At 41.5% G+C, this 12,392-nt stretch overlaps 1 long non-coding RNA gene across 1 annotated transcript; it reads right to left on the bottom strand.

Annotated features, from left to right (window-relative positions):
• Positions 1-10,690: 10,690 nt before the first annotated feature.
• On the bottom strand, positions 10,691-11,681 carry LOC131170469 (uncharacterized). Its single transcript, XR_009141205.1, has 3 exons — positions 11,431-11,681; positions 11,171-11,328; positions 10,691-10,722 (listed from the first exon to the last, which is right to left on the bottom strand). It is a non-coding gene; the product is annotated as an uncharacterized LOC131170469 (long non-coding RNA).
• Positions 11,682-12,392: the final 711 nt, after the last annotated feature.

Here is a 12,392-nt window from a genome sequence, read left to right on the forward strand (position 1 = left end):
GACAAGCAGTAAGTCAAACTTCTCCTCACAAGTTTATTGGCAAATTAGAATTCACAAGCATAGAATTAAACATATCCATTAAGGTTCTAATATTTCTTTCTGCCAACCCATTTTGTTGTGGTGTATATGGTGCATTGATTTGATGTGTAATTCTATTTTCTTCACAAAATGAAGAAAATTCAATGGAAAAATACTCACCACCTCTGTCACTTCTCAAAATGTTGATCTTTTTTCCTTTTTGATTCTCAACTTCAGATTTATAAATCTGAAATATTTGAAATGCTTGATCTTTATTTTTTATTAAATAAACATAAGTATATTTGGAGAAATCATCTACGAAAGTTATAAAATACGCATCCTTTAGTCAATATTCCGTTTAATTCACAAATATCAGAATGCATAAGTTATAATAACTTAGAAGATCTTTAAACTTTTTGAAAAGATTTCTTAATCATTTTTGCTTGTATATAGATTTCATAAGATTTTTTGTTGTCATCTGTATATGAAATTAAATCATATTTAGCCATAAATTTTAAAGATTTAAAACTAATATGTGTTAAACAATCATGCTACAAAGATAAAGATAACTCAACAGTATAAACAGAAATATTCATATTATTATTAATATTGAGTTTAAATATTCTATCACATGAGTAGCCCTTTCTCACAAATAGTCCATCTATGGACACAATTATTTTATTAGACTCCAGAATAGCCTTATAACCTTTCTTACACAAAAAAACTAGCAGACATAAGATTTTTTGTTATTTCTGGCACATACATTACATTTACTAATAATAGCTTCTTTCCAGAAGTGAAGTTTAATTCAACACTTCCTTTTCCCACCACTTTAGCAGAATCATGATTGTCCATTAGAACTTTCTGCCCATCTACAAATTCTTCATAATTTTTAAATTGAGTCTTGTTATTGCAAACATGAACAGTAGCCCCATAATCATACCATTAGTCATAGGATTTGATTGTTGTAGCCATATTGAATTCTATTAACATTCCAATATGCAAATATGATATCATTGCAATCAATTCAGCAGCTTGTTCAACTATATTTGCTTTATTAGAATTCTAAGCACTATTATTTGTATGTTCTTTCTTATGTTTCTTTAGAAACCTGCATTCACATTTGTAATGCCCTTTCTTGCCATAATTGTCATAAGTTCTTCCTTTCTTTGATTTGTTGTTACTGCCATAACTAGTACTGTTGCTTCAGAAAACTTTCTTTTATTTTTAGAATTTTTCTTTTGAAAATTCTGACTTCTTTGTGCAAAATTAACTTTTGTGGTAGATTCAGATATAAATTTTTTTATCACGATTTCTTGTTTCTTCTTCAATGCGCAAGCGTTTTTGAATCTGTTCAAGAGAAAAATCTTCTATGATATGCAATAATTTCTTCCTGTAATCATTCCAACTAGGAGGAAGTTTTGCTATTATTCCTTGTACTTGTAATGATTCAAGAACTATCACTTTCAAATCTTTAAGCTCTGAAACAAGGACATATAACTCATGGACTTAATCCACAATAGACATATTATCAATCATTTGGAATTTATTTCATGGTGAGAAATTTATTCACACCTTATTTTTCTGAGTTGTATTTGAACTCCAGTGATTTCTAGACTTTCATTGAAGACTTGACATAAGGAAATAGATCATATAGCATATTTGACAAGTTGTTGAGGATATGACCTATGCATAACAATTCATCTTCTTCACATTTTTCCCAATCTGCTTTCACTTGTTCATAATCTTCTGGTATTGGTAGCAAAATGGCAGGCAGACTTGGATCAAGTATATAAGAAATCTTCAATGCAGTAAGTAAGAATAACATCTTGTCCAGTAAGTAAGAATAACATCTTGTCCTTCTAGCAAACATAGTTTGTCCCATCAAAATGATCAAGTTTCACGAACTCTTGATTCATCACAGAAATAATCTTGGACTCCATTGTGATTAATACCTTAAAATTGTTGAGGTCGTAGGTGTAGAATAGGATTTGAAGCGTGATGAATCACTATCTTTAAAGTTTTAATTGCCCCCACTAGATTGCTGCAAGGTTATGGCAATATACCTTTAGAATACAACAAAGCCTAAAATCTATAGACAATAACTCCAAAAGATTTTCCTTAAGAACTTTTTGTACAAACCGAATTTAGAAAGACTATGTCACGACCCAACCTATGGGCCGGACCGGCACTAGGACCTGGGCCAGCCTAAAGCCCCCGAGGCCCGTAGTAAGCCTTAACTATTCATTAACCCAACTCTAAGGCCCATTTGGGCCCAATATCAAGAAAACAAACGGACAGAGTCCGGCCATAAAATGGACTTTCCAACGGGGAGTTTTCGACTCACCCGACCTGTAAACACAATAAACAATCCATTGGGGAGCTCAGCTCACCCTCCACATACTCATCAACATAATAATAAATGGGAGCTCAGCTCCCTCATCCAATCCATCAAACAGACTTAAAATATTAAGTTTACAGGTCCAACATGAATATAATATTACAGACCAATTTCAAATAATTACTGCTAACACATGCGGAAATTCTAGGAGTAATTAAAATTACACAATATTGATAAACAACCTGCGAGGTAAAAAGGCAGGTTAACCCAGAACAAAATATCCTCCTGTGGCATGTAAAAATTTTTGAACAGAGGAGTGAGCGTTCGACTCGAGAGTAAAATATCAATCTTAACTATAATCTCTATAACTATCTCAAACTAATGCAACTTTGTAGAGTGAAATGCAACATACACAACATTTTCACATCATAACATCAAAAGGTAATTTGGAGCACTCACACACTGTAGTATCAATCATAACATATGGGGTGATCCCTATACGACTCTCTTAAATCCAACACGTGCGGGATTTACTCAAGATCGGACTTCCACTTATGATCCAAAGCGAGGGTCCCCGCGCATTACTCAAGACGTGACTACCCCTCGAAGGAACGGGTCCCAGCGAATTACTCAAGCCGTGACTACCCCGTCTATCCATAGTCCACACCACATCACACGCACGCCAACGCACGCTGCTGCTCCAAATTACCACAACAACATCCATGGTACATCAACGATTATGAATGCAACATAAATCGTGCCTAGAGTTTAACTACATAAATATATGCATATAAGTGATGCATGGGCATCTTGAACATATAATAATATCGAAATTATAATTAAAATTAATATTTTACTCACGGACTTGACGACAAATTCTTGTGGCGGTGGGCGGAGGAAGAAGGCATCGGCTCACCCGACAATCATATTACATTTATTTAATACAATCGACTCAATACAAACAAAGAAAAAGACCAATTACGCCCTAAGTCGTGTAGAAAATCCGCAGAGTCTCCCTATACCTAGGACCTACCCAACTGCAAAGGGCTAAAAACGCACTTCTATACTCACAATCCATACATCAACAGTTCAATCATATCACACAGCCCCTCGTGGGCCCATCAAATCAATCATCCATCACAATACGCAAAATTTCAATTTAGTCCTTATTATTGATCATTTTTGCAAAAAGCGCCCAAACAAGCTCTAAAAATTATAAAACTTTGCTCATGGTCCTTAGCAATATTACTAAGCTATTGCAAAAAGAATCGTAATTTTCTAAGCTACCACGAATATTTTATGGATTTTTAATCCTATTTAAGCACTAGAAAATTACGTAAAAACTAGGTTGGGTTTACCTTTGCGATTCCGACTTGAGGGCGCTCGGGGCGTCGACAATGGGGCTAGCCAAAACCTCGCCCAATTCGAGACTTTTCCGGCCACGGTCCATTCGCCCAAATTTGCGGACCTGGCCAATCGAATTTCCGCGAATCGAGGATACCTACACGAAGCCCATAACACGGGGTTAGCACATAAATTTTTCAGAATTTTCTAAGCTCATTTAATGCTCGAAATTACACCTGCGAAGTTTCGTGGGACCCACCAAAAAGCGGTGTCGGAAAAATTCGAAATTTATGTCGCGCGAAGCTCTCGAAGAATGGAGCGTCTTTGGTGGCCTCGGTTTCCTCGTGGGATTCACGATTTTGAGAAATCTAGCCCAAAAGTCGAAATGGGCTAAAATCTTCCCGAGCAAAAATCGGACAAACCGCTCGATGGATTTCGGCGTTCTTGGTGTCTATGGAAAGCTCTCGAGTAGATGATTTTAGACACAAGACCGGGTCCAATCGGTGGATCGGCCGGATTTGGCGAGAAATCGGAGCGACAGCGCAGGGAGGGGAGGAGAGAGAAAAGAAAGAGAAAAGAGAGGGACGACGCGCGCGGGAGAAGAAAAAGGAAAGGGAGCCAGTTCGATTCGACCGGTCCGATCCGGTCCGGTTCGATTCGGCCGGTTCGATTCGAAATACAAAATTTTGAATTTTTACTCTGCCTCGGGACCGAAAACGAGGTCCAAAAATTCCGAAAAAAATTTCGTAAAACTCAGAAAAATACGTAGACTCCAAATATATTTTTAGTTTTGCCACGTGGTCTTTAAATTAATTTTTAAAAATCATCAAAGTTTATATTTTCGAAAAATCGAACCCGATTTTTAAAATCAAAAATCTCAAAAATTCCTAAAATTTAAATAAAATTAAAATATCAAAAATACTCATAAATAATAAAATTTGGCGTGTTACATTCTTCCCCCTTACATAAAATTCGTCCTCGAATTTTTACACAAGGCAGAATAAAACACATGATTATGCATTGAACAAGTAAGGGTACTTGCTACGCATGTCCCGCTCTGACTCCCAGGTGCACTCTTCCACTGACTGACTCCTCCACAAAACCTTAACCATAGGGATCTGTTTGGATCTCAGCTGTCTCACTTGGTAGTCCACTATGGCTACAGGCTGCTCCTCAAATGTCAAGTTCTCTTTTAGCTCTATCACATCCATTGCAAAGACATGAGAAGGATCAGAATGTATTTCTGAGCATGGAGATGTGAAACACGAGATGAACGTGAGAAAGGTTGGGTGGTAGCTCCAGCGTGAGGCAATCGCTCCACTCTATCGGTAACCTCAAAAGGTCCGATATACCGAGGTGCCAACTTGCCCTTCTTTCCAAATCTCATGACTCCCTTCATTGGAGAAACCTTCAGGAATACATAGTCGCCCACTGCAAACTCCACATCCCTCCGTCTGGGGTCTGCATAACTCTTCTGCCTACTGAAAGCTGTCCTCAGTCGTTCCCTGATTAAAGGAACTACCTCTGAAGTGTACTGCACTAGGTCTACATCATGCACTTTCGCTTCCCCCATTTCTGTCCAACACAGAGGAGACCTACACTTTCTTCCATATAATGCCTCATAGGGTGCCAACCCTATGCTGGAGTGATAACTGTTGTTGTAGGCAAACTCCACCAGAGCTAGCTGCTCATCCCACTGACCTCCAAAATCCAAGACACTCATGCGAAGCATGTCTTCCAGTGTTTGGATCATCCTTTCTGATCGTCAAATCGAGGGTGGAAGGTCATCTTGAAGTTCAATCAGGTGCCAAGTGCCTCCTGCAACTTTCTCCAAAACCGAGAAGTGAACTGGGGCCCTCTGTCAGATATTATGGAAGCCGGAACTCCATGCAATCTGACTATTTCTCGAATGTAGAGCCGGGCATACTGTGCCACAGAGTATGTAGTCTTTACAGGTAAGAAGTGAGCTGATTTGGTCAAGCGGTCTACAATTACCCATATCGAATCATATCCTCGCGTGGTACGAGGCAACCCAGTCACAAAATCCATAGTAATCATTTCCCATTTCCATTCTGGGATAGGGAGCTCTTGCAGCTTCCCTGACGGTCTCTGGTGTTCAAACTTCACCTTCTGACAAGTCAAGCACTTGGACACAAAGTCTGCTATGTCTCTCTTCATGCCATTCCACCAATAGCTATCTTTCACATCATGGTACATCTTGGTGGAACCTGGGTGGATACTGTACAGTGTATAGTGTGCCTCTTGCATGATTTCATTCCTGAGGTTGTCCACATCGGGCACACATATCCTAGAACCTTGCACTAGGGCGCCATCATTGGCAAATCCAAACTCACCACCTTCACCTTGCTGTACTCTTTCTATGATCTTCATCAATTGTTGGTCTCTGTGCTGGGAAACTCTAACTCTGTCCCTCAAGTCTGGCCTCACTAAAAAGTGAGCCAACAATACCCCCTCATCTGAAAGATCTAGGATTAGACCTTGATCCATCAACTCATGTACTTCTTGAATCAATGGTCTTTTCTCTGCTGAAATGTGCGCCAAACCGCGCGTAAGATTTTCTCGCTCGAGCATCCGCCACAACATTGGCCTTCCCAGGTGGTACCGGATGGTGCAATCATAGTCTTTCGTAAGCTCCATCCATCTCCTCTGTCTCAAGTTTAAATCCTCTGTTGGAAGATGTACTTTAAACTCTTGTGGGGTGTATATCTCGCACACTTCACCATACAGTAGTGTCTCCAGATTTTAAGTGCAAAGATTACATCCGCCAGTTCCCACTCATGGGTGGGGTTGTTCTGCTCCTGCCTCTTCTGCTGTTTTGAAGCATAAGCCACTAGCTTTCCCTTCTGGATCACAACACACCATAGGCCTACTCTGTAGGCGTGACATTACACGGTGTATCCTTCTCCGCTCACAGTAGTGCCAACACAGGGGCAGTGGTTAGACACTCCTTGAGCTTCGAAACTCACCTCACGGTCATCCATGTCAAATGAATGGAACATTCTTCCCGGTCAACTTAGTTAGGGAGCCGCTATCCCGGAGAAATCTTGTACAAAACGCCTATAGTAGCCAGCTAAACCTGAAAACTTCGCACCTCGATGGTTGTAGGCCTAAGCCAATCGGGCCATACTTCAATTTTCTTGGGATCCACTTGAATACCGTCACTAGAAACCACGTGTCCCAAGAATGAGATGCTTTCTAGCCAAAATTCACATTTCAAAATTTGGCGATAGCCGTGCTCCTCAAAGTCCGCAACACCATCCTCAAGTGCCACACGTGTTCTTCCTCGGTCCGAGAGTATACGAATGTCATCTATGAATACGATGACAAACGGTCCAAAAATGGCTTGAACACCTGTTCATCAAGTCCATGAAGGTCGCTGGTGCATTAGTGAGTCCAAAAGACATCACCAAGAACTCATAATGACCATATCTTGTCACGAAGCCGCTTTGGACACGTCCTCATTCCCGATTCTCAACGATGGTAGCACGATCGCAAGTCTACCTTGAAAAGAATCTAGCTCCTTGAGCCGATCAAACAAATCATCGATCCGAGGAAGTGGATACTTGTTCTTCACAGTGACCTTGTTCAGCTGTCTGTAGTCGATAGACAACCTCAATGACCCATCCTTCTTTCTCACAAATAAAACAGGAGCGCCCCAGGGTGAAGTGCTCGGACGTATAAAACCCTTGTCCAAAAGCTCCTGTAGTTGTTCCTTCAGCTCTTTCAATTATGCTGGTGCCATCCTGAAAGTTGGCATCTATATGGGGTTTGTACCCGGCACAACATCAATGCAAATATCTATTTCACTTCCTGGTGGCAACCCTGGAAGCTCCTCAGGGAAGACATCCATGAATTCTCTGACAACAGGAATATTTTCCATGCTGACACCTTCTACAGATGTATCTCTCACCAATGCCAAATACCCTTGGCATCCCCCTCAACATTTTTCTAGCACTAATTGCTGACACCAAATTATACGGAGCCACGCTCCTGTCACAATAAATGATAAACTCTTCCACACCATGTATGTGGAAATACACCTTTTTGTTCCTTCAGTCTAAGGTGGCAAAATGAGTTGCCAACCAATCCATCCCCATGATTACATCAAATCCACATCGTAGAGGAACCAAGTCTGCTGGGAGGATCTTTCCATCCACTACTACTGGGCTACCCGGAAAAACCATGTTTACATCTATGTTGTCACTAAGTGGGGTAGCTACCGACAAAGGGCACTCTAAAGTTGTAGGGTTTCTACCCAACCTCATGGCAAACACAGGGGAGACAAATGAGTGCGTAGCACCCGGATCTATTAAAAAACGAGCCTCATAAGAACAGACCAGAAGAATACCTGCCACAACTGCATTCGAAGCCTGAGCATCCTGATGGGTCAGGGTGAAAACCCGAGCTTGACCCCTACCCTGAGTGGCGTAACCACGACATCGACTTCTACCTCTGACCGCCTCCAAATCCACGCCCCCTTGTCCTCGGCCTGTGGCACATCGAATCGATCGCCATGTTGGAAGCACCGGATACAATCGCCGAGGAACATTCGCAATGTAACCCCGTGACCCCATCCGTGGCTCTCGAACATGGGGCATTCTCTAGCAAAGTGACCGGTTGGCCACACTCAAGCATACTCGATCCCATCAAACAAGGTCTGAATGTCCTCTTCCACACTGCGTACACGGTGCCAAAGAGGATCTGAACTGCACCTAATCGGCATTCGAATCGTGACCACCTTTGGATCCGCACTCGTGCAATCCTCGGTCCGTGGTTCAAAACCACTTCTCTTGCTCCTACCCTTTCCTCTGTAATTACCCTGGCCACCACTGTCCGGAGTACCCATGGAAGGGACACCTGAGGAACCCTCTGCTCTGTTTTTCTTTGCTCTTCCGCTGTCATCCACAGCGTAGCTAATCTCAATCTGTCTGGCTCGATCAACCACCACATCAAAAGACTGATCCGACATCATGGCCAGGTTCGCATACCTCCTGTCAAGCCCCTTTAGGAACCTCTTCACCTTCATAGTTTCTGTAGCTACTGCTGTAGGGGCATATCTGCTCAATTCCAGAAATTCTGTAGCATATTCATCTACAGACCTGCCATTATGTCTTAAGGCCTCAAAGGCCCACTGCTTCTGATCTCTGAAACTTTCTGGCACAAACCGGTTGATAAAAAGTTCCACAAACTGAGCCCATGTCAAACCCTCCATCCGGGGTAACACGTAGTAATTCATCCATTGTCTAGGCATGGGCCCCATGACATGCTGCACACACTCTATCAATCTTCTATCAGTCCAATCAGTAATTCTATTCCCGCTGCTGCAGGAATCTAAACTGATATGCATCGTCTGACACATCATAAGTACCAGGCACCAACTTCTTAAAATTTATGATCTGTTTGTAAGGTTCCCCTCTTGGTGCGGTGGACTGCTGCTGCTGTGGAGGGTGGACCATATACTGTGCCATCATATCGATGGTTCTCTGCAGACCAGCTAGAGTAGCTGCCATGGGGTCCATGGGACCCTGTGCCATAAAGGACTGATCCTGTACTGGGGGTGGCTGCTCCTCTACTTGAGCACCTCTAGGCCTCCTACCCCGCCTCCTGGCAAAGGCTCATCTCATCTGCCGACACCTCGTCGGGCACATCAGTTCTCGTGCAGCTCTCCGCTTCTACGCATTTTCCTGAAATTCAGTAGCATTAGCCCATAAAAATTCAAAACTGCACATTACACAGCTCTATAGACTCATATTTACACACAATATATGAAGCAGAAACTAGAAGCAAAGACGACAATGCAAGACGAATATGGACCCTATTTTTCCGCATGTGACTCCTATTAGACTTTTCCCAACACTTTAGACAACTTTTCCTAGGAATGGAGCCTACGCTCTGATACCACATTGGTCACGACCCACTCTATGGGCCGGACCGGCACTAGGACCTGGGCCAGCCTAAAGCCCCCGAGGCCCGTAGTAAGCCTTAACTATTCATTAACCCAACTCTAAGGCCCATTTGGGCCCAATATCAAGAAAACAAGCGGACAGAGTCCGCCATAAAATGGACTTTCCAACGGGAGTTTTCGACTCACCCGACTGTAAACACAATAAACAATCCATTGGGGAGCTCACTCACCCTCCACATACTCATCAACATAATAATAAATGGGAGCTCGGCTCCTCATCCAATCCATCAAACAGACTTAAAATATTAAGTTTACAGTCCAACATGAATATAATATTACGACCAATTTCAAATAATTATCGCTAACACATGCGGAAATTCTAGGAGTAATTAAAATTATACAATATTGATAAACAACTGCGAGGTAAAAAGGAGTTAACCTAACAAAATATCCTCCGTGGCTGTAAAAATTTTTGAACAGAGTGAGCGTCGACTCAGAGAGTAAAATATCAATCTTAACTATAATCTCTATAACTATCTCAAACTAATGCAACTTTGTAGAGTGAAATGCAACATACACAACATTTTCACATCATAACATCAAAAGGTAATTTGGAGCACTCACACACCCTGTAGTATCAATCATAACATATGGGAGCTGATCCCCTATACAGCTCTCTTAAATCCAACCTGGTGCCAGCGAATTACTCAAGCTCGGACTTCCACTTAATAACCAAATCGAGGGTCCCAGCGAATTACTCAAGCCGTGACTACCCCTCGAAGGAACGAGTCCCAGCGAATTACTCAAGCCGTGACTACCCCGTCCTATCCATAGTCCACACCACATCACACGCACGCCAACGCACGCACACTGCTCCAAATTACCACAACAACATCCATGGTACATCAACAGTTATGAATGCAACATAAATCGTGCCTAGAGTTTAACTACATAAATATATGCATATAAGTGATGCATGGGCATCTCGAACATATAATAATATCGAAATTATAATTAAAATTAATATTTTACTCACGACTTTGACGACAAATTCTCGTGTGGCGGGCGGAGGAAGAAGGCTGTCCCGGCTCACCTGACAATCATATTACATTTATTTAATACAATCTGACTCAATACAAACAAAGAAAAAGACCAATTACGTCCTAAGTCGTGCCGAAAATCCGGCAGAGTCTCCCCTATACCTAGGACCTACCCAACCTGCAAAAGGGCTAAAAACGCACTTCTATACTCACAATCCATACATCAACAGTTCAATCATATCACACAGCCCCTCCTGGGCCCATCAAATCAATCATCCATCACAATACGCAAAATTTTAATTTAGTCCTTATTATTGATCATTTTTGCAAAACTGCCCAAACAAGCTATAAAAATTATAAAACTTTGCCCCGCGGTCCTTAGCAATATTACTAAGCTATTGCAAAAAGAATCGTAATTTTCTAAGCTACCACGAATATTTTATGGATTTTTAATCCTATTTAAGCACTAGAAAATTACGTAAAAACTAGGTTCGGGTTTACCTTTGCCGATTCCGACTTCGGGGACGCGCTCGGGACGTCTGACAATGGGGGGCTAGCCAAAACCTCGGCCCAATTCGGAGACTTTTCCGGTCACGGGTCTGTCTGGCCCGAAATTTGCAGACCTGGTCAACTGTCGAATTTCCGCGAATCGAGGATACCTACACGAAGCCCATAACACGGGGGTTAGCACATAAATTTTTCAGAATTTTCTAAGCTCATTTAATGCTCGAAATTACACTGCGAAGTTTCGTGGGACCCACCGAAAAACGGTGTCGAAAAAATTCGAAATTTATGTCGTTGCGAAGCTCTCGACGAATGGAGCGTGCTGGTGGCCTCGGTTTCCTCGTGGGATTCACGGTTTTCGAGAAATCTAGCCCAAAAGTTGAAATGGGCTAAAATCTTTCCGAGGAAAAATCGGACAAACCGCTCGATGGATTTCGGCGTTCTTGGTGTCTATGGAAAGCTCTCGCCGAGTAGATGATTTTAGACACAAGACCCGGTCCAATCGGTGGCCGGATCGGCCGGCTTTGGCCGAGAAATCGGAGCGAGCGCAGGAGGAGGAGGAGAGAGAAAAGAAAGAGAAAAGAGAGGGACGACGCGCGCGGGAGAAGAAAAAGGAAAGGGAGCCGGTTCGATTCGACTGGTCCGATCCGGTCCGGTTCGATTCGGCGGTTCGATTCGAAATACAAAATTTTGAATTTTTACTCTGCCTCGGGACCGAAAACGAGGTCCAAAAATTCTGAAAAAATTCCGTAAAACTCAGAAAAATACGTAGACTCCAAATATATTTTTAGTTTTGCCACGTGGTCTTTAAATTAATTTTTAAAAATCATCAAAGTTTATATTTTCGGAAAATCGAACCCGATTTTTAAAATCCGAAAAATCTCAAAAAAATTCCTAAAATTTAAATAAAATTAAAATATCAAAAATACTCATAAATAATAAAATTTGGGGTGTTACAGACTAGAAGAGAAGAAGAAGAAGAAGAAGAAATAGAAGTAGTACATATTTGAATTGAAAAAACCATCCATCTTTGTAGATAATGAAAAGTTATGGCACCTTTTTCTAGGCAGACATATCTGTCTATTTTCAACAGATACAACTATTTATTTTAATTCGGCATATCTTCTAATAAATATAATTATATTAATTTATTAACAAATACATCTATTATGACACGTCTCTTAACAGTCGTAACTGTTTGTGTGTAATATATATGTCT

The sequence above is a fragment of the Hevea brasiliensis genome, chromosome 11 (genome assembly GCF_030052815.1).
Source record: "Hevea brasiliensis isolate MT/VB/25A 57/8 chromosome 11, ASM3005281v1, whole genome shotgun sequence".
In the NCBI taxonomy this organism is placed as follows: Eukaryota; Viridiplantae; Streptophyta; class Magnoliopsida; order Malpighiales; family Euphorbiaceae; genus Hevea; species Hevea brasiliensis.